The sequence below is a fragment of the Triturus cristatus genome, chromosome 4_1 (assembly GCF_964204655.1).
Source record: "Triturus cristatus chromosome 4_1, aTriCri1.1, whole genome shotgun sequence".
Taxonomy (NCBI): domain Eukaryota; kingdom Metazoa; phylum Chordata; class Amphibia; order Caudata; family Salamandridae; genus Triturus; species Triturus cristatus.
The window spans coordinates 107,447,938-107,470,144 of NC_140585.1; the positions used below are offsets into that span (position 1 = coordinate 107,447,938).

Genomic DNA, 22,207 nt, shown 5'->3' on the forward strand with positions numbered 1-22,207 from the left:
GCTGTTTGATGGATGCAAGGAATCCCTGAAACCCAGGGACTGCAAAGTCTCGATCATAATCAATGGAAGGTATTGTTTGAATAAAAGTGAAAGATATGGAAATCGAAGCAAAAAATCCTTCGAGCCGGATTTGAACCAGCGACCTAAGGATGTCTGACTTTATGCTACAGTCCTCCGCTCTACCAACTGAGCTATCGAAGGAGTGGCTGAAGTATCTTTCAGCGCTGTAATTATCTCTCGCTCAAGAAAGGTTGTGGGGGTGGGGATCAGGAGCAGATCGATGAAAATCATGAACATTACCTGCAGCTCCCTCTCAAAGTCACCAGTTCTTAGAGCACACTGTAAGGTACGTCTTATCACCCCAAAGGAGGATTTCAGACCAAAGTTCATGTTCTGTCTTGGCTTGGGGATAAGCAGGGGTGCTCCAAATTTCAATTTTACAGAAAGGAAAGGAACTTTGATACAAAGACCTTGGGCAGCATTGGTGGCAAATGGATGGCTGCGCGGAACCATGAAAGAAATGACAGAAAGTTATGGGAGTCATTACTACGCACCCAGCATCAAGAACGTGCATTTTGGATGCATTTTCAAAAGGAAAGAGAACGGAAAAATCTGTAGATTGAAGGTGATTGAGATAAACAAAATATTCCGTTTTTCTAAAAGCTACTGTAAAGAGTCTCTGGTTTAGAAGAAGAACCCTTACCAATGATCAAGAGAGATGCGACAGATTTCTATCATCAAAGCATTATGGTTGTCAAGATGAATCATCACTTTGATGTCTTCAACAAGTAGGATTCTTTTGATCTATAATCATCAAAAATGAGATAGCCCCATTTCATGGGATTTTTCAAGGCAAACGTCTGACAGATTAAGCGGGGTCCTCATCCCGGTTGGAGGACATATCTCTTCCTTCATCATGATGCCAGCCTAGCTTTCGGCCCAAAATCCAAGGTAAGCATGGCAAAAGTCTGGAGATGCCGGGGATTGAACCCGGGGCCTCATACATGCAAAGCATGCGCTCTACCACTGAGCTACATCCCCACTTCTGCAAGGTTTGACTGTATGATTGGAAACCCTGCATTGAACCGACGGCCACATCACCCCATTCGACTCTGCAGTATACAATGTCAGTCAGGAAAATCCTTCAGCCTTGTACCTGGATGATCTTCATGGTCTTATGTACAGATGCCTATATACAGCCTTCTTAGCGCAGTAGGCAGCGCGTCAGTCTCATAATCTGAAGGTCCTGAGTTCGATCCTCAGAGAGGGCATTTATTTCCTTCTTTTGGAATGCAAAATTCTCCGATTTTCTTGAAATGCGCAAACTATGCCTAGTTCAAAGATTTTTCCAAAGCAAATGTCTGACTATTTAAGTGGGGCTCTCACCCCAACTGCATGACAAACTTCTTCTTTCTGCATGATGGCAGGCTAGCCTTCTGGAAAAAAGCCAAGATAAGGAACAGAGGCTCCTGGAGATGCCGGGGATTGAACCCGGGACCTCATACATGCAAAGCATGCGCTCTACCACTGAGCTACATCCCCACTTTTGCACTCGAGCTGTTTGATGGATGCAAGGAATCCCTGAAACCCAGGGACTGCAAAGTCTCGATCATAATCAATGGAAGGTATTGTTTGAATAAAAGTGAAAGATATGGAAATCGAAGCAAAAAATCCTTCGAGCCGGATTTGAACCAGCGACCTAAGGATGTCTGACTTTATGCTACAGTCCTCCGCTCTACCAACTGAGCTATCGAAGGAGTGGCTGAAGTATCTTTCAGCGCTGTAATTATCTCTCGCTCAAGAAAGGTTGTGGGGGTGGGGATCAGGAGCAGATCGATGAAAATCATGAACATTACCTGCAGCTCCCTCTCAAAGTCACCAGTTCTTAGAGCACACTGTAAGGTACGTCTTATCACCCCAAAGGAGGATTTCAGACCAAAGTTCATGTTCTGTCTTGGCTTGGGGATAAGCAGGGGTGCTCCAAATTTCAATTTTACAGAAAGGAAAGGAACTTTGATACAAAGACCTTGGGCAGCATTGGTGGCAAATGGATGGCTGCGCGGAACCATGAAAGAAATGACAGAAAGTTATGGGAGTCATTACTACGCACCCAGCATCAAGAACGTGCATTTTGGATGCATTTTCAAAAGGAAAGAGAACGGAAAAATCTGTAGATTGAAGGTGATTGAGATAAACAAAATATTCCGTTTTTCTAAAAGCTACTGTAAAGAGTCTCTGGTTTAGAAGAAGAACCCTTACCAATGATCAAGAGAGATGCGACAGATTTCTATCATCAAAGCATTATGGTTGTCAAGATGAATCATCACTTTGATGTCTTCAACAAGTAGGATTCTTTTGATCTATAATCATCAAAAATGAGATAGCCCCATTTCATGGGATTTTTCAAGGCAAACGTCTGACAGATTAAGCGGGGTCCTCATCCCGGTTGGAGGACATATCTCTTCCTTCATCATGATGCCAGCCTAGCTTTCGGCCCAAAATCCAAGGTAAGCATGGCAAAAGTCTGGAGATGCCGGGGATTGAACCCGGGGCCTCATACATGCAAAGCATGCGCTCTACCACTGAGCTACATCCCCACTTCTGCAAGGTTTGACTGTATGATTGGAAACCCTGCATTGAACCGACGGCCACATCACCCCATTCGACTCTGCAGTATACAATGTCAGTCAGGAAAATCCTTCAGCCTTGTACCTGGATGATCTTCATGGTCTTATGTACAGATGCCTATATACAGCCTTCTTAGCGCAGTAGGCAGCGCGTCAGTCTCATAATCTGAAGGTCCTGAGTTCGATCCTCAGAGAGGGCATTTATTTCCTTCTTTTGGAATGCAAAATTCTCCGATTTTCTTGAAATGCGCAAACTATGCCTAGTTCAAAGATTTTTCCAAAGCAAATGTCTGACTATTTAAGTGGGGCTCTCACCCCAACTGCATGACAAACTTCTTCTTTCTGCATGATGGCAGGCTAGCCTTCTGGAAAAAAGCCAAGATAAGGAACAGAGGCTCCTGGAGATGCCGGGGATTGAACCCGGGACCTCATACATGCAAAGCATGCGCTCTACCACTGAGCTACATCCCCACTTTTGCACTCGAGCTGTTTGATGGATGCAAGGAATCCCTGAAACCCAGGGACTGCAAAGTCTCGATCATAATCAATGGAAGGTATTGTTTGAATAAAAGTGAAAGATATGGAAATCGAAGCAAAAAATCCTTCGAGCCGGATTTGAACCAGCGACCTAAGGATGTCTGACTTTATGCTACAGTCCTCCGCTCTACCAACTGAGCTATCGAAGGAGTGGCTGAAGTATCTTTCAGCGCTGTAATTATCTCTCGCTCAAGAAAGGTTGTGGGGGTGGGGATCAGGAGCAGATCGATGAAAATCATGAACATTACCTGCAGCTCCCTCTCAAAGTCACCAGTTCTTAGAGCACACTGTAAGGTACGTCTTATCACCCCAAAGGAGGATTTCAGACCAAAGTTCATGTTCTGTCTTGGCTTGGGGATAAGCAGGGGTGCTCCAAATTTCAATTTTACAGAAAGGAAAGGAACTTTGATACAAAGACCTTGGGCAGCATTGGTGGCAAATGGATGGCTGCGCGGAACCATGAAAGAAATGACAGAAAGTTATGGGAGTCATTACTACGCACCCAGCATCAAGAACGTGCATTTTGGATGCATTTTCAAAAGGAAAGAGAACGGAAAAATCTGTAGATTGAAGGTGATTGAGATAAACAAAATATTCCGTTTTTCTAAAAGCTACTGTAAAGAGTCTCTGGTTTAGAAGAAGAACCCTTACCAATGATCAAGAGAGATGCGACAGATTTCTATCATCAAAGCATTATGGTTGTCAAGATGAATCATCACTTTGATGTCTTCAACAAGTAGGATTCTTTTGATCTATAATCATCAAAAATGAGATAGCCCCATTTCATGGGATTTTTCAAGGCAAACGTCTGACAGATTAAGCGGGGTCCTCATCCCGGTTGGAGGACATATCTCTTCCTTCATCATGATGCCAGCCTAGCTTTCGGCCCAAAATCCAAGGTAAGCATGGCAAAAGTCTGGAGATGCCGGGGATTGAACCCGGGGCCTCATACATGCAAAGCATGCGCTCTACCACTGAGCTACATCCCCACTTCTGCAAGGTTTGACTGTATGATTGGAAACCCTGCATTGAACCGACGGCCACATCACCCCATTCGACTCTGCAGTATACAATGTCAGTCAGGAAAATCCTTCAGCCTTGTACCTGGATGATCTTCATGGTCTTATGTACAGATGCCTATATACAGCCTTCTTAGCGCAGTAGGCAGCGCGTCAGTCTCATAATCTGAAGGTCCTGAGTTCGATCCTCAGAGAGGGCATTTATTTCCTTCTTTTGGAATGCAAAATTCTCCGATTTTCTTGAAATGCGCAAACTATGCCTAGTTCAAAGATTTTTCCAAAGCAAATGTCTGACTATTTAAGTGGGGCTCTCACCCCAACTGCATGACAAACTTCTTCTTTCTGCATGATGGCAGGCTAGCCTTCTGGAAAAAAGCCAAGATAAGGAACAGAGGCTCCTGGAGATGCCGGGGATTGAACCCGGGACCTCATACATGCAAAGCATGCGCTCTACCACTGAGCTACATCCCCACTTTTGCACTCGAGCTGTTTGATGGATGCAAGGAATCCCTGAAACCCAGGGACTGCAAAGTCTCGATCATAATCAATGGAAGGTATTGTTTGAATAAAAGTGAAAGATATGGAAATCGAAGCAAAAAATCCTTCGAGCCGGATTTGAACCAGCGACCTAAGGATGTCTGACTTTATGCTACAGTCCTCCGCTCTACCAACTGAGCTATCGAAGGAGTGGCTGAAGTATCTTTCAGCGCTGTAATTATCTCTCGCTCAAGAAAGGTTGTGGGGGTGGGGATCAGGAGCAGATCGATGAAAATCATGAACATTACCTGCAGCTCCCTCTCAAAGTCACCAGTTCTTAGAGCACACTGTAAGGTACGTCTTATCACCCCAAAGGAGGATTTCAGACCAAAGTTCATGTTCTGTCTTGGCTTGGGGATAAGCAGGGGTGCTCCAAATTTCAATTTTACAGAAAGGAAAGGAACTTTGATACAAAGACCTTGGGCAGCATTGGTGGCAAATGGATGGCTGCGCGGAACCATGAAAGAAATGACAGAAAGTTATGGGAGTCATTACTACGCACCCAGCATCAAGAACGTGCATTTTGGATGCATTTTCAAAAGGAAAGAGAACGGAAAAATCTGTAGATTGAAGGTGATTGAGATAAACAAAATATTCCGTTTTTCTAAAAGCTACTGTAAAGAGTCTCTGGTTTAGAAGAAGAACCCTTACCAATGATCAAGAGAGATGCGACAGATTTCTATCATCAAAGCATTATGGTTGTCAAGATGAATCATCACTTTGATGTCTTCAACAAGTAGGATTCTTTTGATCTATAATCATCAAAAATGAGATAGCCCCATTTCATGGGATTTTTCAAGGCAAACGTCTGACAGATTAAGCGGGGTCCTCATCCCGGTTGGAGGACATATCTCTTCCTTCATCATGATGCCAGCCTAGCTTTCGGCCCAAAATCCAAGGTAAGCATGGCAAAAGTCTGGAGATGCCGGGGATTGAACCCGGGGCCTCATACATGCAAAGCATGCGCTCTACCACTGAGCTACATCCCCACTTCTGCAAGGTTTGACTGTATGATTGGAAACCCTGCATTGAACCGACGGCCACATCACCCCATTCGACTCTGCAGTATACAATGTCAGTCAGGAAAATCCTTCAGCCTTGTACCTGGATGATCTTCATGGTCTTATGTACAGATGCCTATATACAGTCTTCTTAGCGCAGTAGGCAGCGCGTCAGTCTCATAATCTGAAGGTCCTGAGTTCGATCCTCAGAGAGGGCATTTATTTCCTTCTTTTGGAATGCAAAATTCTCCGATTTTCTTGAAATGCGCAAACTATGCCTAGTTCAAAGATTTTTCCAAAGCAAATGTCTGACTATTTAAGTGGGGCTCTCACCCCAACTGCATGACAAACTTCTTCTTTCTGCATGATGGCAGGCTTGCCTTCTGGAAAAAAGCCAAGATAAGGAACAGTGGCTCCTGGAGATGCCGGGGATTGAACCCGGGACCTCATACATGCGAAGCATGCGCTCTACCACTGAGCTACATCCCCACTTTTGCCCTCGAGCTGTTTGATGGATGCAAGGAATCCCTGAAACCCAGAGACTGCAAAGTCTCGATCATAATCAATGGAAGGTATTGTTTGAATAAAAGTGAAATATATGGAAATCGAAGCAAAAAATCCTTCGAGCCGGATTTGAACCAGCGACCTAAGGATGTCTGACTTTATGCTACAGTCCTCCGCTCTACCAACTGAGCTATCGAAGGAGTGGCTGAAGAATCTTTCAGCGCTGTAATTATCTCTCGCTCAAGAAAGGTTGTGGGGGTGGGGATCAGGAGCAGATCGATGAAAATCATGAACATTACCTGCAGCTCCCTCTCAAAGTCACCAGTTCTTAGAGCACACTGTAAGGTACATCTTATCACCCCAAAGGAGGATTTCAGACCAAAGTTCATGTTCTGTCTTGGCTTGGGGATAAGCAGGGGTGCTCCAAATTTCAATTTTACAGAAAGGAAAGGAACTTTGATACAAAGACCTTGGGCAGCATTGGTGGCAAATGGATGGCTGCGCGGAACCATGAAAGAAATGACAGAAAGTTATGGGAGTCATTACTACGCACCCAGCATCAAGAACGTGCATTTTGGATGCATTTTCAAAAGGAAAGAGAACGGAAAAATCTGTAGATTGAAGGTGATTGAGATAAACAAAATATTCCGTTTTTCTAAAAGCTACTGTAAAGAGTCTCTGGTTTAGAAGAAGAACCCTTACCAATGATCAAGAGAGATGCGACAGATTTCTATCATCAAAGCATTATGGTTGTCAAGATGAATCATCACTTTGATGTCTTCAACAAGTAGGATTCTTTTGATCTATAATCATCAAAAATGAGATAGCCCCATTTCATGGGATTTTTCAAGGCAAACGTCTGACAGATTAAGCGGGGTCCTCATCCCGGTTGGAGGACATATCTCTTCCTTCATCATGATGCCAGCCTAGCTTTCGGCCCAAAATCCAAGGTAAGCATGGCAAAAGTCTGGAGATGCCGGGGATTGAACCCGGGGCCTCATACATGCAAAGCATGCGCTCTTCCACTGAGCTACATCCCCACTTCTGCAAGGTTTGACTGTATGATTGGAAACCCTGCATTGAACCGACGGCCACATCACCCCATTCGACTCTGCAGTATACAATGTCAGTCAGGAAAATCCTTCAGCCTTGTACCTGGATGATCTTCATGGTCTTATGTACAGATGCCTATATACAGCCTTCTTAGCGCAGTAGGCAGCGCGTCAGTCTCATAATCTGAAGGTCCTGAGTTCGATCCTCAGAGAGGGCATTTATTTCCTTCTTTTGGAATGCAAAATTCTCCGATTTTCTTGAAATGCGCAAACTATGCCTAGTTCAAAGATTTTTCCAAAGCAAATGTCTGACTATTTAAGTGGGGCTCTCACCCCAACTGCATGACAAACTTCTTCTTTCTGCATGATGGCAGGCTAGCCTTCTGGAAAAAAGCCAAGATAAGGAACAGAGGCTCCTGGAGATGCCGGGGATTGAACCCGGGACCTCATATATGCGAAGCATGCGCTCTACCACTGAGCTACATCCCCACTTTTGCACTCGAGCTGTTTGATGGATGCAAGGAATCCCTGAAACCCAGGGACTGCAAAGTCTCGATCATAATCAATGGAAGGTATTGTTTGAATAAAAGTGAAATATATGGAAATCGAAGCACAAAATCCTTCGAGCCGGATTTGAACCAGCGACCTAAGGATGTCTGACTTTATGCTACAGTCCTCCGCTCTACCAACTGAGCTATCGAAGGAGTGGCTGAAGTATCTTTCAGCGCTGTAATTATCTCTCGCTCAAGAAAGGTTGTGGGGGTGGGGATCAGGAGCAGATCGATGAAAATCATGAACATTACCTGCAGCTCCCTCTCAAAGTCACCAGTTCTTAGAGCACACTGTAAGGTACGTCTTATCACCCCAAAGGAGGATTTCAGACCAAAGTTCATGTTCTGTCTTGGCTTGGGGATAAGCAGGGGTGCTCCAAATTTCAATTTTACAGAAAGGAAAGGAACTTTGATACAAAGACCTTGGGCAGCATTGGTGGCAAATGGATGGCTGCGCGGAACCATGAAAGAAATGACAGAAAGTTATGGGAGTCATTACTACGCACCCAGCATCAAGAACGTGCATTTTGGATGCATTTTCAAAAGGAAAGAGAACGGAAAAATCTGTAGATTGAAGGTGATTGAGATAAACAAAATATTCCGTTTTTCTAAAAGCTACTGTAAAGAGTCTCTGGTTTAGAAGAAGAACCCTTACCAATGATCAAGAGAGATGCGACAGATTTCTATCATCAAAGCATTATGGTTGTCAAGATGAATCATCACTTTGATGTCTTCAACAAGTAGGATTCTTTTGATCTATAATCATCAAAAATGAGATAGCCCCATTTCATGGGATTTTTCAAGGCAAACGTCTGACAGATTAAGCGGGGTCCTCATCCCGGTTGGAGGACATATCTCTTCCTTCATCATGATGCCAGCCTAGCTTTCGGCCCAAAATCCAAGGTAAGCATGGCAAAAGTCTGGAGATGCCGGGGATTGAACCCGGGGCCTCATACATGCAAAGCATGCGCTCTACCACTGAGCTACATCCCCACTTCTGCAAGGTTTGACTGTATGATTGGAAACCCTGCATTGAACCGACGGCCACATCACCCCATTCGACTCTGCAGTATACAATGTCAGTCAGGAAAATCCTTCAGCCTTGTACCTGGATGATCTTCATGGTCTTATGTACAGATGCCTATATACAGCCTTCTTAGCGCAGTAGGCAGCGCGTCAGTCTCATAATCTGAAGGTCCTGAGTTCGATCCTCAGAGAGGGCATTTATTTCCTTCTTTTGGAATGCAAAATTCTCCGATTTTCTTGAAATGCGCAAACTATGCCTAGTTCAAAGATTTTTCCAAAGCAAATGTCTGACTATTTAAGTGGGGCTCTCACCCCAACTGCATGACAAACTTCTTCTTTCTGCATGATGGCAGGCTAGCCTTCTGGAAAAAAGCCAAGATAAGGAACAGAGGCTCCTGGAGATGCCGGGGATTGAACCCGGGACCTCATACATGCAAAGCATGCGCTCTACCACTGAGCTACATCCCCACTTTTGCACTCGAGCTGTTTGATGGATGCAAGGAATCCCTGAAACCCAGGGACTGCAAAGTCTCGATCATAATCAATGGAAGGTATTGTTTGAATAAAAGTGAAAGATATGGAAATCGAAGCAAAAAATCCTTCGAGCCGGATTTGAACCAGCGACCTAAGGATGTCTGACTTTATGCTACAGTCCTCCGCTCTACCAACTGAGCTATCGAAGGAGTGGCTGAAGTATCTTTCAGCGCTGTAATTATCTCTCGCTCAAGAAAGGTTGTGGGGGTGGGGATCAGGAGCAGATCGATGAAAATCATGAACATTACCTGCAGCTCCCTCTCAAAGTCACCAGTTCTTAGAGCACACTGTAAGGTACGTCTTATCACCCCAAAGGAGGATTTCAGACCAAAGTTCATGTTCTGTCTTGGCTTGGGGATAAGCAGGGGTGCTCCAAATTTCAATTTTACAGAAAGGAAAGGAACTTTGATACAAAGACCTTGGGCAGCATTGGTGGCAAATGGATGGCTGCGCGGAACCATGAAAGAAATGACAGAAAGTTATGGGAGTCATTACTACGCACCCAGCATCAAGAACGTGCATTTTGGATGCATTTTCAAAAGGAAAGAGAACGGAAAAATCTGTAGATTGAAGGTGATTGAGATAAACAAAATATTCCGTTTTTCTAAAAGCTACTGTAAAGAGTCTCTGGTTTAGAAGAAGAACCCTTACCAATGATCAAGAGAGATGCGACAGATTTCTATCATCAAAGCATTATGGTTGTCAAGATGAATCATCACTTTGATGTCTTCAACAAGTAGGATTCTTTTGATCTATAATCATCAAAAATGAGATAGCCCCATTTCATGGGATTTTTCAAGGCAAACGTCTGACAGATTAAGCGGGGTCCTCATCCCGGTTGGAGGACATATCTCTTCCTTCATCATGATGCCAGCCTAGCTTTCGGCCCAAAATCCAAGGTAAGCATGGCAAAAGTCTGGAGATGCCGGGGATTGAACCCGGGGCCTCATACATGCAAAGCATGCACTCTTCCACTGAGCTACATCCCCACTTCTGCAAGGTTTGACTGTATGATTGGAAACCCTGCATTGAACCGACGGCCACATCACCCCATTCGACTCTGCAGTATACAATGTCAGTCAGGAAAATCCTTCAGCCTTGTACCTGGATGATCTTCATGGTCTTATGTACAGATGCCTATATACAGCCTTCTTAGCGCAGTAGGCAGCGCGTCAGTCTCATAATCTGAAGGTCCTGAGTTCGATCCTCAGAGAGGGCATTTATTTCCTTCTTTTGGAATGCAAAATTCTCCGATTTTCTTGAAATGCGCAAACTATGCCTAGTTCAAAGATTTTTCCAAAGCAAATGTCTGACTATTTAAGTGGGGCTCTCACCCCAACTGCATGACAAACTTCTTCTTTCTGCATGATGGCAGGCTAGCCTTCTGGAAAAAAGCCAAGATAAGGAACAGAGGCTCCTGGAGATGCCGGGGATTGAACCCGGGACCTCATACATGCGAAGCATGCGCTCTACCACTGAGCTACATCCCCACTTTTGCACTCGAGCTGTTTGATGGATGCAAGGAATCCCTGAAACCCAGGGACTGCAAAGTCTCGATCATAATCAATGGAAGGTATTGTTTGAATAAAAGTGAAATATATGGAAATCGAAGCACAAAATCCTTCGAGCCGGATTTGAACCAGCGACCTAAGGATGTCTGACTTTATGCTACAGTCCTCCGCTCTACCAACTGAGCTATCGAAGGAGTGGCTGAAGTATCTTTCAGCGCTGTAATTATCTCTCGCTCAAGAAAGGTTGTGGGGGTGGGGATCAGGAGCAGATCGATGAAAATCATGAACATTACCTGCAGCTCCCTCTCAAAGTCACCAGTTCTTAGAGCACACTGTAAGGTACGTCTTATCACCCCAAAGGAGGATTTCAGACCAAAGTTCATGTTCTGTCTTGGCTTGGGGATAAGCAGGGGTGCTCCAAATTTCAATTTTACAGAAAGGAAAGGAACTTTGATACAAAGACCTTGGGCAGCATTGGTGGCAAATGGATGGCTGCGCGGAACCATGAAAGAAATGACAGAAAGTTATGGGAGTCATTACTACGCACCCAGCATCAAGAACGTGCATTTTGGATGCATTTTCAAAAGGAAAGAGAACGGAAAAATCTGTAGATTGAAGGTGATTGAGATAAACAAAATATTCCGTTTTTCTAAAAGCTACTGTAAAGAGTCTCTGGTTTAGAAGAAGAACCCTTACCAATGATCAAGAGAGATGCGACAGATTTCTATCATCAAAGCATTATGGTTGTCAAGATGAATCATCACTTTGATGTCTTCAACAAGTAGGATTCTTTTGATCTATAATCATCAAAAATGAGATAGCCCCATTTCATGGGATTTTTCAAGGCAAACGTCTGACAGATTAAGCGGGGTCCTCATCCCGGTTGGAGGACATATCTCTTCCTTCATCATGATGCCAGCCTAGCTTTCGGCCCAAAATCCAAGGTAAGCATGGCAAAAGTCTGGAGATGCCGGGGATTGAACCCGGGGCCTCATACATGCAAAGCATGCGCTCTACCACTGAGCTACATCCCCACTTCTGCAAGGTTTGACTGTATGATTGGAAACCCTGCATTGAACCGACGGCCACATCACCCCATTCGACTCTGCAGTATACAATGTCAGTCAGGAAAATCCTTCAGCCTTGTACCTGGATGATCTTCATGGTCTTATGTACAGATGCCTATATACAGCCTTCTTAGCGCAGTAGGCAGCGCGTCAGTCTCATAATCTGAAGGTCCTGAGTTCGATCCTCAGAGAGGGCATTTATTTCCTTCTTTTGGAATGCAAAATTCTCCGATTTTCTTGAAATGCGCAAACTATGCCTAGTTCAAAGATTTTTCCAAAGCAAATGTCTGACTATTTAAGTGGGGCTCTCACCCCAACTGCATGACAAACTTCTTCTTTCTGCATGATGGCAGGCTAGCCTTCTGGAAAAAAGCCAAGATAAGGAACAGAGGCTCCTGGAGATGCCGGGGATTGAACCCGGGACCTCATACATGCGAAGCATGCGCTCTACCACTGAGCTACATCCCCACTTTTGCACTCGAGCTGTTTGATGGATGCAAGGAATCCCTGAAACCCAGGGACTGCAAAGTCTCGATCATAATCAATGGAAGGTATTGTTTGAATAAAAGTGAAAGATATGGAAATCGAAGCAAAAAATCCTTCGAGCCGGATTTGAACCAGCGACCTAAGGATGTCTGACTTTATGCTACAGTCCTCCGCTCTACCAACTGAGCTATCGAAGGAGTGGCTGAAGTATCTTTCAGCGCTGTAATTATCTCTCGCTCAAGAAAGGTTGTGGGGGTGGGGATCAGGAGCAGATCGATGAAAATCATGAACATTACCTGCAGCTCCCTCTCAAAGTCACCAGTTCTTAGAGCACACTGTAAGGTACGTCTTATCACCCCAAAGGAGGATTTCAGACCAAAGTTCATGTTCTGTCTTGGCTTGGGGATAAGCAGGGGTGCTCCAAATTTCAATTTTACAGAAAGGAAAGGAACTTTGATACAAAGACCTTGGGCAGCATTGGTGGCAAATGGATGGCTGCGCGGAACCATGAAAGAAATGACAGAAAGTTATGGGAGTCATTACTACGCACCCAGCATCAAGAACGTGCATTTTGGATGCATTTTCAAAAGGAAAGAGAACGGAAAAATCTGTAGATTGAAGGTGATTGAGATAAACAAAATATTCCGTTTTTCTAAAAGCTACTGTAAAGAGTCTCTGGTTTAGAAGAAGAACCCTTACCAATGATCAAGAGAGATGCGACAGATTTCTATCATCAAAGCATTATGGTTGTCAAGATGAATCATCACTTTGATGTCTTCAACAAGTAGGATTCTTTTGATCTATAATCATCAAAAATGAGATAGCCCCATTTCATGGGATTTTTCAAGGCAAACGTCTGACAGATTAAGCGGGGTCCTCATCCCGGTTGGAGGACATATCTCTTCCTTCATCATGATGCCAGCCTAGCTTTCGGCCCAAAATCCAAGGTAAGCATGGCAAAAGTCTGGAGATGCCGGGGATTGAACCCGGGGCCTCATACATGCAAAGCATGCACTCTTCCACTGAGCTACATCCCCACTTCTGCAAGGTTTGACTGTATGATTGGAAACCCTGCATTGAACCGACGGCCACATCACCCCATTCGACTCTGCAGTATACAATGTCAGTCAGGAAAATCCTTCAGCCTTGTACCTGGATGATCTTCATGGTCTTATGTACAGATGCCTATATACAGCCTTCTTAGCGCAGTAGGCAGCGCGTCAGTCTCATAATCTGAAGGTCCTGAGTTCGATCCTCAGAGAGGGCATTTATTTCCTTCTTTTGGAATGCAAAATTCTCCGATTTTCTTGAAATGCGCAAACTATGCCTAGTTCAAAGATTTTTCCAAAGCAAATGTCTGACTATTTAAGTGGGGCTCTCACCCCAACTGCATGACAAACTTCTTCTTTCTGCATGATGGCAGGCTAGCCTTCTGGAAAAAAGCCAAGATAAGGAACAGAGGCTCCTGGAGATGCCGGGGATTGAACCCGGGACCTCATACATGCGAAGCATGCGCTCTACCACTGAGCTACATCCCCACTTTTGCACTCGAGCTGTTTGATGGATGCAAGGAATCCCTGAAACCCAGGGACTGCAAAGTCTCGATCATAATCAATGGAAGGTATTGTTTGAATAAAAGTGAAATATATGGAAATCGAAGCACAAAATCCTTCGAGCCGGATTTGAACCAGCGACCTAAGGATGTCTGACTTTATGCTACAGTCCTCCGCTCTACCAACTGAGCTATCGAAGGAGTGGCTGAAGTATCTTTCAGCGCTGTAATTATCTCTCGCTCAAGAAAGGTTGTGGGGGTGGGGATCAGGAGCAGATCGATGAAAATCATGAACATTACCTGCAGCTCCCTCTCAAAGTCACCAGTTCTTAGAGCACACTGTAAGGTACGTCTTATCACCCCAAAGGAGGATTTCAGACCAAAGTTCATGTTCTGTCTTGGCTTGGGGATAAGCAGGGGTGCTCCAAATTTCAATTTTACAGAAAGGAAAGGAACTTTGATACAAAGACCTTGGGCAGCATTGGTGGCAAATGGATGGCTGCGCGGAACCATGAAAGAAATGACAGAAAGTTATGGGAGTCATTACTACGCACCCAGCATCAAGAACGTGCATTTTGGATGCATTTTCAAAAGGAAAGAGAACGGAAAAATCTGTAGATTGAAGGTGATTGAGATAAACAAAATATTCCGTTTTTCTAAAAGCTACTGTAAAGAGTCTCTGGTTTAGAAGAAGAACCCTTACCAATGATCAAGAGAGATGCGACAGATTTCTATCATCAAAGCATTATGGTTGTCAAGATGAATCATCACTTTGATGTCTTCAACAAGTAGGATTCTATTGATCTATAATCATCAAAAATGAGATAGCCCCATTTCATGGGATTTTTCAAGGCAAACGTCTGACAGATTAAGCGGGGTCCTCATCCCGGTTGGAGGACATATCTCTTCCTTCATCATGATGCCAGCCTAGCTTTCGGCCCAAAATCCAAGGTAAGCATGGCAAAAGTCTGGAGATGCCGGGGATTGAACCCGGGGCCTCATACATGCAAAGCATGCGCTCTACCACTGAGCTACATCCCCACTTCTGCAAGGTTTGACTGTATGATTGGAAACCCTGCATTGAACCGACGGCCACATCACCCCATTCGACTCTGCAGTATACAATGTCAGTCAGGAAAATCCTTCAGCCTTGTACCTGGATGATCTTCATGGTCTTATGTACAGATGCCTATATACAGCCTTCTTAGCGCAGTAGGCAGCGCGTCAGTCTCATAATCTGAAGGTCCTGAGTTCGATCCTCAGAGAGGGCATTTATTTCCTTCTTTTGGAATGCAAAATTCTCCGATTTTCTTGAAATGCGCAAACTATGCCTAGTTCAAAGATTTTTCCAAAGCAAATGTCTGACTATTTAAGTGGGGCTCTCACCCCAACTGCATGACAAACTTCTTCTTTCTGCATGATGGCAGGCTAGCCTTCTGGAAAAAAGCCAAGATAAGGAACAGAGGCTCCTGGAGATGCCGGGGATTGAACCCGGGACCTCATACATGCAAAGCATGCGCTCTACCACTGAGCTACATCCCCACTTTTGCACTCGAGCTGTTTGATGGATGCAAGGAATCCCTGAAACCCAGGGACTGCAAAGTCTCGATCATAATCAATGGAAGGTATTGTTTGAATAAAAGTGAAAGATATGGAAATCGAAGCAAAAAATCCTTCGAGCCGGATTTGAACCAGCGACCTAAGGATGTCTGACTTTATGCTACAGTCCTCCGCTCTACCAACTGAGCTATCGAAGGAGTGGCTGAAGTATCTTTCAGCGCTGTAATTATCTCTCGCTCAAGAAAGGTTGTGGGGGTGGGGATCAGGAGCAGATCGATGAAAATCATGAACATTACCTGCAGCTCCCTCTCAAAGTCACCAGTTCTTAGAGCACACTGTAAGGTACGTCTTATCACCCCAAAGGAGGATTTCAGACCAAAGTTCATGTTCTGTCTTGGCTTGGGGATAAGCAGGGGTGCTCCAAATTTCAATTTTACAGAAAGGAAAGGAACTTTGATACAAAGACCTTGGGCAGCATTGGTGGCAAATGGATGGCTGCGCGGAACCATGAAAGAAATGACAGAAAGTTATGGGAGTCATTACTACGCACCCAGCATCAAGAACGTGCATTTTGGATGCATTTTCAAAAGGAAAGAGAACGGAAAAATCTGTAGATTGAAGGTGATTGAGATAAACAAAATATTCCGTTTTTCTAAAAGCTACTGTAAAGAGTCTCTGGTTTAGAAGAAGAACCCTTACCAATGATCAAGAGAGATGCGACAGATTTCTATCATCAAAGCATTATGGTTGTCAAGATGAATCATCACTTTGATGTCTTCAACAAGTAGGATTCTTTTGATCTATAATCATCAAAAATGAGATAGCCCCATTTCATGGGATTTTTCAAGGCAAACGTCTGACAGATTAAGCGGGGTCCTCATCCCGGTTGGAGGACATATCTCTTCCTTCATCATGATGCCAGCCTAGCTTTCGGCCCAAAATCCAAGGTAAGCATGGCAAAAGTCTGGAGATGCCGGGGATTGAACCCGGGGCCTCATACATGCAAAGCATGCACTCTTCCACTGAGCTACATCCCCACTTCTGCAAGGTTTGACTGTATGATTGGAAACCCTGCATTGAACCGACGGCCACATCACCCCATTCGACTCTGCAGTATACAATGTCAGTCAGGAAAATCCTTCAGCCTTGTACCTGGATGATCTTCATGGTCTTATGTACAGATGCCTATATACAGCCTTCTTAGCGCAGTAGGCAGCGCGTCAGTCTCATAATCTGAAGGTCCTGAGTTCGATCCTCAGAGAGGGCATTTATTTCCTTCTTTTGGAATGCAAAATTCTCCGATTTTCTTGAAATGCGCAAACTATGCCTAGTTCAAAGATTTTTCCAAAGCAAATGTCTGACTATTTAAGTGGGGCTCTCACCCCAACTGCATGACAAACTTCTTCTTTCTGCATGATGGCAGGCTAGCCTTCTGGAAAAAAGCCAAGATAAGGAACAGAGGCTCCTGGAGATGCCGGGGATTGAACCCGGGACCTCATACATGCGAAGCATGCGCTCTACCACTGAGCTACATCCCCACTTTTGCACTCGAGCTGTTTGATGGATGCAAGGAATCCCTGAAACCCAGGGACTGCAAAGTCTCGATCATAATCAATGGAAGGTATTGTTTGAATAAAAGTGAAATATATGGAAATCGAAGCACAAAATCCTTCGAGCCGGATTTGAACCAGCGACCTAAGGATGTCTGACTTTATGCTACAGTCCTCCGCTCTACCAACTGAGCTATCGAAGGAGTGGCTGAAGTATCTTTCAGCGCTGTAATTATCTCTCGCTCAAGAAAGGTTGTGGGGGTGGGGATCAGGAGCAGATCGATGAAAATCATGAACATTACCTGCAGCTCCCTCTCAAAGTCACCAGTTCTTAGAGCACACTGTAAGGTACGTCTTATCACCCCAAAGGAGGATTTCAGACCAAAGTTCATGTTCTGTCTTGGCTTGGGGATAAGCAGGGGTGCTCCAAATTTCAATTTTACAGAAAGGAAAGGAACTTTGATACAAAGACCTTGGGCAGCATTGGTGGCAAATGGATGGCTGCGCGGAACCATGAAAGAAATGACAGAAAGTTATGGGAGTCATTACTACGCACCCAGCATCAAGAACGTGCATTTTGGATGCATTTTCAAAAGGAAAGAGAACGGAAAAATCTGTAGATTGAAGGTGATTGAGATAAACAAAATATTCCGTTTTTCTAAAAGCTACTGTAAAGAGTCTCTGGTTTAGAAGAAGAACCCTTACCAATGATCAAGAGAGATGCGACAGATTTCTATCATCAAAGCATTATGGTTGTCAAGATGAATCATCACTTTGATGTCTTCAACAAGTAGGATTCTTTTGATCTATAATCATCAAAAATGAGATAGCCCCATTTCATGGGATTTTTCAAGGCAAACGTCTGACAGATTAAGCGGGGTCCTCATCCCGGTTGGAGGACATATCTCTTCCTTCATCATGATGCCAGCCTAGCTTTCGGCCCAAAATCCAAGGTAAGCATGGCAAAAGTCTGGAGATGCCGGGGATTGAACCCGGGGCCTCATACATGCAAAGCATGCGCTCTACCACTGAGCTACATCCCCACTTCTGCAAGGTTTGACTGTATGATTGGAAACCCTGCATTGAACCGACGGCCACATCACCCCATTCGACTCTGCAGTATACAATGTCAGTCAGGAAAATCCTTCAGCCTTGTACCTGGATGATCTTCATGGTCTTATGTACAGATGCCTATATACAGCCTTCTTAGCGCAGTAGGCAGCGCGTCAGTCTCATAATCTGAAGGTCCTGAGTTCGATCCTCAGAGAGGGCATTTATTTCCTTCTTTTGGAATGCAAAATTCTCCGATTTTCTTGAAATGCGCAAACTATGCCTAGTTCAAAGATTTTTCCAAAGCAAATGTCTGACTATTTAAGTGGGGCTCTCACCCCAACTGCATGACAAACTTCTTCTTTCTGCATGATGGCAGGCTAGCCTTCTGGAAAAAAGCCAAGATAAGGAACAGAGGCTCCTGGAGATGCCGGGGATTGAACCCGGGACCTCATACATGCAAAGCATGCGCTCTACCACTGAGCTACATCCCCACTTTTGCACTCGAGCTGTTTGATGGATGCAAGGAATCCCTGAAACCCAGGGACTGCAAAGTCTCGATCATAATCAATGGAAGGTATTGTTTGAATAAAAGTGAAAGATATGGAAATCGAAGCAAAAAATCCTTCGAGCCGGATTTGAACCAGCGACCTAAGGATGTCTGACTTTATGCTACAGTCCTCCGCTCTACCAACTGAGCTATCGAAGGAGTGGCTGAAGTATCTTTCAGCGCTGTAATTATCTCTCGCTCAAGAAAGGTTGTGGGGGTGGGGATCAGGAGCAGATCGATGAAAATCATGAACATTACCTGCAGCTCCCTCTCAAAGTCACCAGTTCTTAGAGCACACTGTAAGGTACGTCTTATCACCCCAAAGGAGGATTTCAGACCAAAGTTCATGTTCTGTCTTGGCTTGGGGATAAGCAGGGGTGCTCCAAATTTCAATTTTACAGAAAGGAAAGGAACTTTGATACAAAGACCTTGGGCAGCATTGGTGGCAAATGGATGGCTGCGCGGAACCATGAAAGAAATGACAGAAAGTTATGGGAGTCATTACTACGCACCCAGCATCAAGAACGTGCATTTTGGATGCATTTTCAAAAGGAAAGAGAACGGAAAAATCTGTAGATTGAAGGTGATTGAGATAAACAAAATATTCCGTTTTTCTAAAAGCTACTGTAAAGAGTCTCTGGTTTAGAAGAAGAACCCTTACCAATGATCAAGAGAGATGCGACAGATTTCTATCATCAAAGCATTATGGTTGTCAAGATGAATCATCACTTTGATGTCTTCAACAAGTAGGATTCTTTTGATCTATAATCATCAAAAATGAGATAGCCCCATTTCATGGGATTTTTCAAGGCAAACGTCTGACAGATTAAGCGGGGTCCTCATCCCGGTTGGAGGACATATCTCTTCCTTCATCATGATGCCAGCCTAGCTTTCGGCCCAAAATCCAAGGTAAGCATGGCAAAAGTCTGGAGATGCCGGGGATTGAACCCGGGGCCTCATACATGCAAAGCATGCGCTCTACCACTGAGCTACATCCCCACTTCTGCAAGGTTTGACTGTATGATTGGAAACCCTGCATTGAACCGACGGCCACATCACCCCATTCGACTCTGCAGTATACAATGTCAGTCAGGAAAATCCTTCAGCCTTGTACCTGGATGATCTTCATGGTCTTATGTACAGATGCCTATATACAGCCTTCTTAGCGCAGTAGGCAGCGCGTCAGTCTCATAATCTGAAGGTCCTGAGTTCGATCCTCAGAGAGGGCATTTATTTCCTTCTTTTGGAATGCAAAATTCTCCGATTTTCTTGAAATGCGCAAACTATGCCTAGTTCAAAGATTTTTCCAAAGCAAATGTCTGACTATTTAAGTGGGGCTCTCACCCCAACTGCATGACAAACTTCTTCTTTCTGCATGATGGCAGGCTAGCCTTCTGGAAAAAAGCCAAGATAAGGAACAGAGGCTCCTGGAGATGCCGGGGATTGAACCCGGGACCTCATACATGCAAAGCATGCGCTCTACCACTGAGCTACATCCCCACTTTTGCACTCGAGCTGTTTGATGGATGCAAGGAATCCCTGAAACCCAGGGACTGCAAAGTCTCGATCATAATCAATGGAAGGTATTGTTTGAATAAAAGTGAAAGATATGGAAATCGAAGCAAAAAATCCTTCGAGCCGGATTTGAACCAGCGACCTAAGGATGTCTGACTTTATGCTACAGTCCTCCGCTCTACCAACTGAGCTATCGAAGGAGTGGCTGAAGTATCTTTCAGCGCTGTAATTATCTCTCGCTCAAGAAAGGTTGTGGGGGTGGGGATCAGGAGCAGATCGATGAAAATCATGAACATTACCTGCAGCTCCCTCTCAAAGTCACCAGTTCTTAGAGCACACTGTAAGGTACGTCTTATCACCCCAAAGGAGGATTTCAGACCAAAGTTCATGTTCTGTCTTGGCTTGGGGATAAGCAGGGGTGCTCCAAATTTCAATTTTACAGAAAGGAAAGGAACTTTGATACAAAGACCTTGGGCAGCATTGGTGGCAAATGGATGGCTGCGCGGAACCATGAAAGAAATGACAGAAAGTTATGGGAGTCATTACTACGCACCCAGCATCAAGAACGTGCATTTTGGATGCATTTTCAAAAGGAAAGAGAACGGAAAAATCTGTAGATTGAAGGTGATTGAGATAAACAAAATATTCCGTTTTTCTAAAAGCTACTGTAAAGAGTCTCTGGTTTAGAAGAAGAACCCTTACCAATGATCAAGAGAGATGCGACAGATTTCTATCATCAAAGCATTATGGTTGTCAAGATGAATCATCACTTTGATGTCTTCAACAAGTAGGATTCTTTTGATCTATAATCATCAAAAATGAGATAGCCCCATTTCATGGGATTTTTCAAGGCAAACGTCTGACAGATTAAGCGGGGTCCTCATCCCGGTTGGAGGACATATCTCTTCCTTCATCATGATGCCAGCCTAGCTTTCGGCCCAAAATCCAAGGTAAGCATGGCAAAAGTCTGGAGATGCCGGGGATTGAACCCGGGGCCTCATACATGCAAAGCATGCGCTCTACCACTGAGCTACATCCCCACTTCTGCAAGGTTTGACTGTATGATTGGAAACCCTGCATTGAACCGACGGCCACATCACCCCATTCGACTCTGCAGTATACAATGTCAGTCAGGAAAATCCTTCAGCCTTGTACCTGGATGATCTTCATGGTCTTATGTACAGATGCCTATATACAGTCTTCTTAGCGCAGTAGGCAGCGCGTCAGTCTCATAATCTGAAGGTCCTGAGTTCGATCCTCAGAGAGGGCATTTATTTCCTTCTTTTGGAATGCAAAATTCTCCGATTTTCTTGAAATGCGCAAACTATGCCTAGTTCAAAGATTTTTCCAAAGCAAATGTCTGACTATTTAAGTGGGGCTCTCACCCCAACTGCATGACAAACTTCTTCTTTCTGCATGATGGCAGGCTTGCCTTCTGGAAAAAAGCCAAGATAAGGAACAGTGGCTCCTGGAGATGCCGGGGATTGAACCCGGGACCTCATACATGCGAAGCATGCGCTCTACCACTGAGCTACATCCCCACTTTTGCCCTCGAGCTGTTTGATGGATGCAAGGAATCCCTGAAACCCAGGGACTGCAAAGTCTCGATCATAATCAATGGAAGGTATTGTTTGAATAAAAGTGAAATATATGGAAATCGAAGCAAAAAATCCTTCGAGCCGGATTTGAACCAGCGACCTAAGGATGTCTGACTTTATGCTACAGTCCTCCGCTCTACCAACTGAGCTATCGAAGGAGTGGCTGAAGAATCTTTCAGCGCTGTAATTATCTCTCGCTCAAGAAAGGTTGTGGGGGTGGGGATCAGGAGCAGATCGATGAAAATCATGAACATTACCTGCAGCTCCCTCTCAAAGTCACCAGTTCTTAGAGCACACTGTAAGGTACATCTTATCACCCCAAAGGAGGATTTCAGACCAAAGTTCATGTTCTGTCTTGGCTTGGGGATAAGCAGGGGTGC

The 22,207-nt window shown here is 44.5% G+C and overlaps 50 non-coding genes across 50 annotated transcripts; 12 read left to right on the forward strand and 38 right to left on the reverse strand.

Moving 5' to 3' along the window:
• Positions 1–115: 115 nt before the first annotated feature.
• TRNAY-GUA (transfer RNA tyrosine (anticodon GUA)) lies at positions 116–201 on the reverse strand. The gene is given in 2 exon segments: positions 116–151; positions 165–201. It is a non-coding gene; the product is annotated as a tRNA-Tyr (tRNA).
• Positions 202–969: 768 nt separating this feature from the next.
• On the reverse strand, positions 970–1,041 carry TRNAA-UGC (transfer RNA alanine (anticodon UGC)). The gene has a single exon. It is a non-coding gene; the product is annotated as a tRNA-Ala (tRNA).
• Positions 1,042–1,198: 157 nt separating this feature from the next.
• Positions 1,199–1,271, forward strand: TRNAM-CAU (transfer RNA methionine (anticodon CAU)). The gene has a single exon. It is a non-coding gene; the product is annotated as a tRNA-Met (tRNA).
• A 199-nt stretch (positions 1,272–1,470) lies between these two features.
• Positions 1,471–1,542, reverse strand: TRNAA-UGC (transfer RNA alanine (anticodon UGC)). The gene has a single exon. It is a non-coding gene; the product is annotated as a tRNA-Ala (tRNA).
• A 129-nt stretch (positions 1,543–1,671) lies between these two features.
• On the reverse strand, positions 1,672–1,757 carry TRNAY-GUA (transfer RNA tyrosine (anticodon GUA)). The gene is given in 2 exon segments: positions 1,672–1,707; positions 1,721–1,757. It is a non-coding gene; the product is annotated as a tRNA-Tyr (tRNA).
• Positions 1,758–2,525: 768 nt separating this feature from the next.
• Positions 2,526–2,597, reverse strand: TRNAA-UGC (transfer RNA alanine (anticodon UGC)). Its single transcript has one exon. It is a non-coding gene; the product is annotated as a tRNA-Ala (tRNA).
• A 157-nt stretch (positions 2,598–2,754) lies between these two features.
• Positions 2,755–2,827, forward strand: TRNAM-CAU (transfer RNA methionine (anticodon CAU)). Its single transcript has one exon. It is a non-coding gene; the product is annotated as a tRNA-Met (tRNA).
• A 199-nt stretch (positions 2,828–3,026) lies between these two features.
• TRNAA-UGC (transfer RNA alanine (anticodon UGC)) lies at positions 3,027–3,098 on the reverse strand. Its single transcript has one exon. It is a non-coding gene; the product is annotated as a tRNA-Ala (tRNA).
• A 129-nt stretch (positions 3,099–3,227) lies between these two features.
• On the reverse strand, positions 3,228–3,313 carry TRNAY-GUA (transfer RNA tyrosine (anticodon GUA)). Its single transcript is given in 2 exon segments — positions 3,228–3,263; positions 3,277–3,313. It is a non-coding gene; the product is annotated as a tRNA-Tyr (tRNA).
• A 768-nt stretch (positions 3,314–4,081) lies between these two features.
• Positions 4,082–4,153, reverse strand: TRNAA-UGC (transfer RNA alanine (anticodon UGC)). The gene has a single exon. It is a non-coding gene; the product is annotated as a tRNA-Ala (tRNA).
• A 157-nt stretch (positions 4,154–4,310) lies between these two features.
• On the forward strand, positions 4,311–4,383 carry TRNAM-CAU (transfer RNA methionine (anticodon CAU)). Its single transcript has one exon. It is a non-coding gene; the product is annotated as a tRNA-Met (tRNA).
• A 199-nt stretch (positions 4,384–4,582) lies between these two features.
• Positions 4,583–4,654, reverse strand: TRNAA-UGC (transfer RNA alanine (anticodon UGC)). Its single transcript has one exon. It is a non-coding gene; the product is annotated as a tRNA-Ala (tRNA).
• A 129-nt stretch (positions 4,655–4,783) lies between these two features.
• On the reverse strand, positions 4,784–4,869 carry TRNAY-GUA (transfer RNA tyrosine (anticodon GUA)). The gene is given in 2 exon segments: positions 4,784–4,819; positions 4,833–4,869. It is a non-coding gene; the product is annotated as a tRNA-Tyr (tRNA).
• Positions 4,870–5,637: 768 nt separating this feature from the next.
• On the reverse strand, positions 5,638–5,709 carry TRNAA-UGC (transfer RNA alanine (anticodon UGC)). Its single transcript has one exon. It is a non-coding gene; the product is annotated as a tRNA-Ala (tRNA).
• Positions 5,710–6,138: 429 nt separating this feature from the next.
• Positions 6,139–6,210, reverse strand: TRNAA-CGC (transfer RNA alanine (anticodon CGC)). Its single transcript has one exon. It is a non-coding gene; the product is annotated as a tRNA-Ala (tRNA).
• A 129-nt stretch (positions 6,211–6,339) lies between these two features.
• TRNAY-GUA (transfer RNA tyrosine (anticodon GUA)) lies at positions 6,340–6,425 on the reverse strand. Its single transcript is given in 2 exon segments — positions 6,340–6,375; positions 6,389–6,425. It is a non-coding gene; the product is annotated as a tRNA-Tyr (tRNA).
• Positions 6,426–7,422: 997 nt separating this feature from the next.
• On the forward strand, positions 7,423–7,495 carry TRNAM-CAU (transfer RNA methionine (anticodon CAU)). Its single transcript has one exon. It is a non-coding gene; the product is annotated as a tRNA-Met (tRNA).
• A 400-nt stretch (positions 7,496–7,895) lies between these two features.
• On the reverse strand, positions 7,896–7,981 carry TRNAY-GUA (transfer RNA tyrosine (anticodon GUA)). The gene is given in 2 exon segments: positions 7,896–7,931; positions 7,945–7,981. It is a non-coding gene; the product is annotated as a tRNA-Tyr (tRNA).
• A 768-nt stretch (positions 7,982–8,749) lies between these two features.
• TRNAA-UGC (transfer RNA alanine (anticodon UGC)) lies at positions 8,750–8,821 on the reverse strand. The gene has a single exon. It is a non-coding gene; the product is annotated as a tRNA-Ala (tRNA).
• Positions 8,822–8,978: 157 nt separating this feature from the next.
• Positions 8,979–9,051, forward strand: TRNAM-CAU (transfer RNA methionine (anticodon CAU)). Its single transcript has one exon. It is a non-coding gene; the product is annotated as a tRNA-Met (tRNA).
• Positions 9,052–9,250: 199 nt separating this feature from the next.
• Positions 9,251–9,322, reverse strand: TRNAA-UGC (transfer RNA alanine (anticodon UGC)). The gene has a single exon. It is a non-coding gene; the product is annotated as a tRNA-Ala (tRNA).
• A 129-nt stretch (positions 9,323–9,451) lies between these two features.
• On the reverse strand, positions 9,452–9,537 carry TRNAY-GUA (transfer RNA tyrosine (anticodon GUA)). Its single transcript is given in 2 exon segments — positions 9,452–9,487; positions 9,501–9,537. It is a non-coding gene; the product is annotated as a tRNA-Tyr (tRNA).
• Positions 9,538–10,534: 997 nt separating this feature from the next.
• On the forward strand, positions 10,535–10,607 carry TRNAM-CAU (transfer RNA methionine (anticodon CAU)). The gene has a single exon. It is a non-coding gene; the product is annotated as a tRNA-Met (tRNA).
• A 199-nt stretch (positions 10,608–10,806) lies between these two features.
• Positions 10,807–10,878, reverse strand: TRNAA-CGC (transfer RNA alanine (anticodon CGC)). Its single transcript has one exon. It is a non-coding gene; the product is annotated as a tRNA-Ala (tRNA).
• Positions 10,879–11,007: 129 nt separating this feature from the next.
• On the reverse strand, positions 11,008–11,093 carry TRNAY-GUA (transfer RNA tyrosine (anticodon GUA)). Its single transcript is given in 2 exon segments — positions 11,008–11,043; positions 11,057–11,093. It is a non-coding gene; the product is annotated as a tRNA-Tyr (tRNA).
• Positions 11,094–11,861: 768 nt separating this feature from the next.
• TRNAA-UGC (transfer RNA alanine (anticodon UGC)) lies at positions 11,862–11,933 on the reverse strand. The gene has a single exon. It is a non-coding gene; the product is annotated as a tRNA-Ala (tRNA).
• Positions 11,934–12,090: 157 nt separating this feature from the next.
• On the forward strand, positions 12,091–12,163 carry TRNAM-CAU (transfer RNA methionine (anticodon CAU)). The gene has a single exon. It is a non-coding gene; the product is annotated as a tRNA-Met (tRNA).
• Positions 12,164–12,362: 199 nt separating this feature from the next.
• Positions 12,363–12,434, reverse strand: TRNAA-CGC (transfer RNA alanine (anticodon CGC)). The gene has a single exon. It is a non-coding gene; the product is annotated as a tRNA-Ala (tRNA).
• Positions 12,435–12,563: 129 nt separating this feature from the next.
• On the reverse strand, positions 12,564–12,649 carry TRNAY-GUA (transfer RNA tyrosine (anticodon GUA)). The gene is given in 2 exon segments: positions 12,564–12,599; positions 12,613–12,649. It is a non-coding gene; the product is annotated as a tRNA-Tyr (tRNA).
• Positions 12,650–13,646: 997 nt separating this feature from the next.
• On the forward strand, positions 13,647–13,719 carry TRNAM-CAU (transfer RNA methionine (anticodon CAU)). The gene has a single exon. It is a non-coding gene; the product is annotated as a tRNA-Met (tRNA).
• Positions 13,720–13,918: 199 nt separating this feature from the next.
• On the reverse strand, positions 13,919–13,990 carry TRNAA-CGC (transfer RNA alanine (anticodon CGC)). The gene has a single exon. It is a non-coding gene; the product is annotated as a tRNA-Ala (tRNA).
• A 129-nt stretch (positions 13,991–14,119) lies between these two features.
• TRNAY-GUA (transfer RNA tyrosine (anticodon GUA)) lies at positions 14,120–14,205 on the reverse strand. The gene is given in 2 exon segments: positions 14,120–14,155; positions 14,169–14,205. It is a non-coding gene; the product is annotated as a tRNA-Tyr (tRNA).
• A 768-nt stretch (positions 14,206–14,973) lies between these two features.
• TRNAA-UGC (transfer RNA alanine (anticodon UGC)) lies at positions 14,974–15,045 on the reverse strand. The gene has a single exon. It is a non-coding gene; the product is annotated as a tRNA-Ala (tRNA).
• A 157-nt stretch (positions 15,046–15,202) lies between these two features.
• TRNAM-CAU (transfer RNA methionine (anticodon CAU)) lies at positions 15,203–15,275 on the forward strand. Its single transcript has one exon. It is a non-coding gene; the product is annotated as a tRNA-Met (tRNA).
• Positions 15,276–15,474: 199 nt separating this feature from the next.
• Positions 15,475–15,546, reverse strand: TRNAA-UGC (transfer RNA alanine (anticodon UGC)). The gene has a single exon. It is a non-coding gene; the product is annotated as a tRNA-Ala (tRNA).
• Positions 15,547–15,675: 129 nt separating this feature from the next.
• On the reverse strand, positions 15,676–15,761 carry TRNAY-GUA (transfer RNA tyrosine (anticodon GUA)). The gene is given in 2 exon segments: positions 15,676–15,711; positions 15,725–15,761. It is a non-coding gene; the product is annotated as a tRNA-Tyr (tRNA).
• Positions 15,762–16,758: 997 nt separating this feature from the next.
• Positions 16,759–16,831, forward strand: TRNAM-CAU (transfer RNA methionine (anticodon CAU)). The gene has a single exon. It is a non-coding gene; the product is annotated as a tRNA-Met (tRNA).
• Positions 16,832–17,030: 199 nt separating this feature from the next.
• TRNAA-CGC (transfer RNA alanine (anticodon CGC)) lies at positions 17,031–17,102 on the reverse strand. Its single transcript has one exon. It is a non-coding gene; the product is annotated as a tRNA-Ala (tRNA).
• Positions 17,103–17,231: 129 nt separating this feature from the next.
• Positions 17,232–17,317, reverse strand: TRNAY-GUA (transfer RNA tyrosine (anticodon GUA)). The gene is given in 2 exon segments: positions 17,232–17,267; positions 17,281–17,317. It is a non-coding gene; the product is annotated as a tRNA-Tyr (tRNA).
• A 768-nt stretch (positions 17,318–18,085) lies between these two features.
• On the reverse strand, positions 18,086–18,157 carry TRNAA-UGC (transfer RNA alanine (anticodon UGC)). Its single transcript has one exon. It is a non-coding gene; the product is annotated as a tRNA-Ala (tRNA).
• Positions 18,158–18,314: 157 nt separating this feature from the next.
• TRNAM-CAU (transfer RNA methionine (anticodon CAU)) lies at positions 18,315–18,387 on the forward strand. Its single transcript has one exon. It is a non-coding gene; the product is annotated as a tRNA-Met (tRNA).
• Positions 18,388–18,586: 199 nt separating this feature from the next.
• TRNAA-UGC (transfer RNA alanine (anticodon UGC)) lies at positions 18,587–18,658 on the reverse strand. The gene has a single exon. It is a non-coding gene; the product is annotated as a tRNA-Ala (tRNA).
• A 129-nt stretch (positions 18,659–18,787) lies between these two features.
• Positions 18,788–18,873, reverse strand: TRNAY-GUA (transfer RNA tyrosine (anticodon GUA)). Its single transcript is given in 2 exon segments — positions 18,788–18,823; positions 18,837–18,873. It is a non-coding gene; the product is annotated as a tRNA-Tyr (tRNA).
• A 768-nt stretch (positions 18,874–19,641) lies between these two features.
• TRNAA-UGC (transfer RNA alanine (anticodon UGC)) lies at positions 19,642–19,713 on the reverse strand. The gene has a single exon. It is a non-coding gene; the product is annotated as a tRNA-Ala (tRNA).
• Positions 19,714–19,870: 157 nt separating this feature from the next.
• TRNAM-CAU (transfer RNA methionine (anticodon CAU)) lies at positions 19,871–19,943 on the forward strand. Its single transcript has one exon. It is a non-coding gene; the product is annotated as a tRNA-Met (tRNA).
• A 199-nt stretch (positions 19,944–20,142) lies between these two features.
• On the reverse strand, positions 20,143–20,214 carry TRNAA-UGC (transfer RNA alanine (anticodon UGC)). Its single transcript has one exon. It is a non-coding gene; the product is annotated as a tRNA-Ala (tRNA).
• Positions 20,215–20,343: 129 nt separating this feature from the next.
• On the reverse strand, positions 20,344–20,429 carry TRNAY-GUA (transfer RNA tyrosine (anticodon GUA)). Its single transcript is given in 2 exon segments — positions 20,344–20,379; positions 20,393–20,429. It is a non-coding gene; the product is annotated as a tRNA-Tyr (tRNA).
• A 768-nt stretch (positions 20,430–21,197) lies between these two features.
• TRNAA-UGC (transfer RNA alanine (anticodon UGC)) lies at positions 21,198–21,269 on the reverse strand. Its single transcript has one exon. It is a non-coding gene; the product is annotated as a tRNA-Ala (tRNA).
• Positions 21,270–21,698: 429 nt separating this feature from the next.
• On the reverse strand, positions 21,699–21,770 carry TRNAA-CGC (transfer RNA alanine (anticodon CGC)). Its single transcript has one exon. It is a non-coding gene; the product is annotated as a tRNA-Ala (tRNA).
• Positions 21,771–21,899: 129 nt separating this feature from the next.
• TRNAY-GUA (transfer RNA tyrosine (anticodon GUA)) lies at positions 21,900–21,985 on the reverse strand. Its single transcript is given in 2 exon segments — positions 21,900–21,935; positions 21,949–21,985. It is a non-coding gene; the product is annotated as a tRNA-Tyr (tRNA).
• Positions 21,986–22,207: the final 222 nt, after the last annotated feature.